This window comes from Arachis ipaensis, chromosome B04 (genome assembly GCF_000816755.2).
Source record: "Arachis ipaensis cultivar K30076 chromosome B04, Araip1.1, whole genome shotgun sequence".
Lineage (NCBI taxonomy): Eukaryota > Viridiplantae > Streptophyta > Magnoliopsida > Fabales > Fabaceae > Arachis > Arachis ipaensis.
In genome coordinates, this window is record NC_029788.2 from 129,780,424 (window position 1) to 129,784,353 (window position 3,930).

At 26.7% G+C, this 3,930-nt stretch overlaps 1 pseudogene; it reads right to left on the reverse strand.

The window, feature by feature from the left end:
* Nucleotides 2,110-3,930, reverse strand: part of LOC110271630 — a 2,381-nt pseudogene continuing 560 nt past the window's right edge.

Sequence of the window (3,930 nt, forward strand, 5' to 3'; positions counted from 1 at the left end):
TGTTGAGGAAAAATTTTTTTTTTAAATATTAATCTATTAGGTGAGTTTAATCTAAAAGTGAGTCCACTATTGTATTTAATGTCATTGTGGGAGCGTCATCTCATACGCAGAAAAACAGCACCGCCGTTACATACAAAATATCGGCGAGGTTTTGATCAAAATGCCAGTGACGTTTTGCTCTGCATATTTGACATCTAGTTTGCTTCTCTTTTTCTTGCATTGACTCAGCCAACAGAAATAATTTCGTGTTTCCATCCTCTTTTTTTTTTTCGGTTGCTTTCAATTCTTCAGCAACAACAACGAAGAGAAGCTTTCTATTCTACCTTTATATTTGGGGTATGTCTAAAACGAGCACAACCATTATGTGCTTATTGAATGCGCCACATTTATATTTCAATACATTTATTTATCATTCTCCTTAGGTTTATAGAAAATATTTTATTTATATTATAAAAAAATAATAAATAAATGTATTGATGTATCAATGGTTGATTTTATGCCTCTGGAGCTTGTACTTGTTCTCCAGATTATCGATTTTGTTCTTATACTGTTGTTATGTAGGACATTTTGTTAATTATTTAATTTTGACCTCACTGTGGGACTAAATTGATGCTAAATGAAACTTTTTTGGATTCAAATAGAACACTTTAAACCTTAAGGACCAAAACAGAATTACGCCCAAACCTAGGGGACCAATTTAGTACTTTACCCTTAAATATAAAATATATAAATACAAAAAAAGGTAATGCTAGGGAGACAAATAATATAGCCAGAACTTGCCTTATTTAGCATTCATTAATTGTCGCAACAATTAATAAATGCTAAATAAGGCAAATTATGGCTGTTTTTGGCTAATTTTCTTTGGTTACCAAACATTTCTGATACAAAAATATGAGTATTTTTTATTCAATAAGATTAGTTATTATACAATAAATTTTTGTAATATTAAAAAATTATATTAAAATAAAATTTTAAACTGTAACATAAAAATATAAAATAATTAAAATTTTATTTTATATTACTTGACAAATAATTCGATTATTATATTCAAAAATTTATTAATTAATTAATTTTGTTAAAAATATTATTATATAAAATAATTTTTTATCAAAATATTTTAAAAATATAATTTATTTAAAATATTATATATAATACATGAAAATATTAACTTTTTTTCATTTTTTTAATTTTTTTTAGAAAAACGGAATAAAAATAATATAATTCTAAATACATGCCTATCACATTATATATTTACTTATATTAGTAAGACCTAAATTAATCAAGCTTACGTAATTAAAAATATAAAACATATAAATAATATGTGCGTGAAAAGTAATCTTTTTTAATATATTTGTATTTACTTTAAACTATATTTAAATCAACAAATTAGTTGTGTGATATATATATTATACTCTTTTAATTTTTGGACATTTAGTTGTTACAAATATAAATACATTTTTATTTCTCGTTTTAGTATTATTTTTAATATTTTTAATATCTCCGGTGTAAAGCTCTTTTGTAAAGAAAATGTATTCTTTCAATTAGAAGAAAAACTACAAAATAACATTAGTATAATAAGTGGTTATATTTGTTTTACAAATGAAAACAAAGTAGTTATTATTCCTAATTGAATTTGATCAAAAATCTATTTTCAAGAAATATTAAAAACTACATTAAAACTTGGGAAGCACAACAAAATAAAATATCAATGAAAAAAATAAATAATTTTTCATCAAAATATTTTAAAAATATAATTTATTTAAAATATTATATATAATACATGAAAATATTAACTTTTTTATTTTTTTCAATTTTTTTAGAAAAACAGAATAAAAATAATATAATTTTAAATGCATGGCTATCACATTATATATTTATTTATATTAGTAAGACCTAAATTAATCAAGCTTACGTAATTAAAAATATAAAACATATAAATAATATGTGATAAAAGTACATCAATATTTTTTTTATATTAGTCTTTAATTTTTATTTAATCAAATCTAATGATTTATATAAATATAACGTATTCAATATAAACACATAATTGTTGTGCTCGTTTTAGACATATATGTGAATATTATATAGGCCACGTTTACAGTGGCTAAGTTAATGCTGATCATAGCCTCGTAGGTGATGGCTAGCTAAAAGTTGATCAACAACCAAGAGAATGACACCTATTAACGGAAAGAGGCTGATTAAAAAATAATTTCGCTAAGTAACCTATAAGAAATGCAACTAATAATAGTTAACTAGTGTTGGGATAAACATGAAATGAATGCCCATTTATCAATTGGGCGGTTAATAATCTTTCCCATGCAAAGATTTATTTTCAAGGAAGAAATTTGAAGACCAACCTTTAATGAAGGTTGATTTTGTACTACTATAAGTAAGATTTTAATATCATAAAAAAATTTTGCATAATAATTAATCTTATTGAATAAAGAATACTCATATTTTTGTATTTATGTTTTATATTTAATTATTTAAAAATAAAAGATTCTGTTACCATTTAAAGTATTGTATATTAAAGTATTGTCATTTAAAGTATTTATTTATGTACTAATATATTCTATATTTATTAGAGTCCATCAATGCTCTTCTTTCATATTAGCCTTTGATTTTCGTCTAATCAAATCTAATGGTCGATATAAATGTGGCGCATTCAATAAGCACATAATGGTTGTGCTCGTTTTAGACATACCCTTATATTTGACCAAGATAAGTTGTGATTACTTTATTTCTTAGGGTGTTAGTTATTATTATTATTAGAGTTCTGCTAGGGAACCAACTAAGGTCCAGCTAACTTCTGTCAACTTTTTAATGGATCCGATTTCGAAATCCATCTTAACAAAGGTAAGTTGATATACATAGATGTTTCTTCTGCTAAACATTATGATGTTTCTTTTTCATACTAAATAGATGTTTTTTAATGTATTTTTTAATTTTTTGTTTTACTGATGTGGATATTTCTATTTTTTTAAGAATTATATGATTTTTTTAAAATCCTATAGTTGGACATTTCTTTTGTTAAGTATTAGGATATTTTTTTTATATTAAATTGATTTTTTATATATATATTTTTGCGATTGTTCAAAAACAGCCCGTGCTCCACCACTCCTTCTTCCTTAAACAACTCCTGAAACTGAACCAGATTGTACTTTTCGCAAAACTGCACCACTTCCATCGGCATCGCAAAATTATTGGCGAATCCAAAACCAGCAGCACCACCAGGACCAGTCAAGTAACCGTAACTGTTGGCGAGCAACGACGGCACAAACTCTTCAGCCATGGGTTCAATTTTGACAAAAGCTCCTCCAAATCCCTCATCTCCCTCTTATAACTCTCACCACAGTTCTCCCCATTCCTTACCGCATTAATCCCAATATACCCATCATTATTGACCACCATCTGTTGACCCTGGACACCGTTTCCATCAAACCCATTTCGAATTTGACCCACCTGAGCCTTGTAATTGCTATTAGGGACTGACACAACAGTGTTTGCACCTCTATTTTGGTTGAATACATCGTTCAAATTCTAATCACCACCCACCACCGTTGACAGCACCTCCACCTCCACCGCCGCCGCCGCCAGACCTTGCCTTTGATTTCTCCATCTCAGTGGTGTCCGATGAGACAACACTGTTGTCCAAATTTTGACTGGAAGAACCGATTTATAAAAAAGCTTCCTCCTTTTTCTAAGCTTTCAGGTTTATCAGCTTTCAGGTTTTGTTTCTTCGGCGGTGAACTTTTTGAAAGAGAGAATCTATGTGTATTTTTTTTTGGGTGTGCAGGTTACTATAAAAGAGAAGGAGAAAGTTTTTATAGTTTTTAATTAGATTTAATTAATTAGTTTCTAATTATTTAAATTTTAAATTAAAAAATTTAAAATTAATTATTAATAATTATAATTAATTGAGTTGTTCAA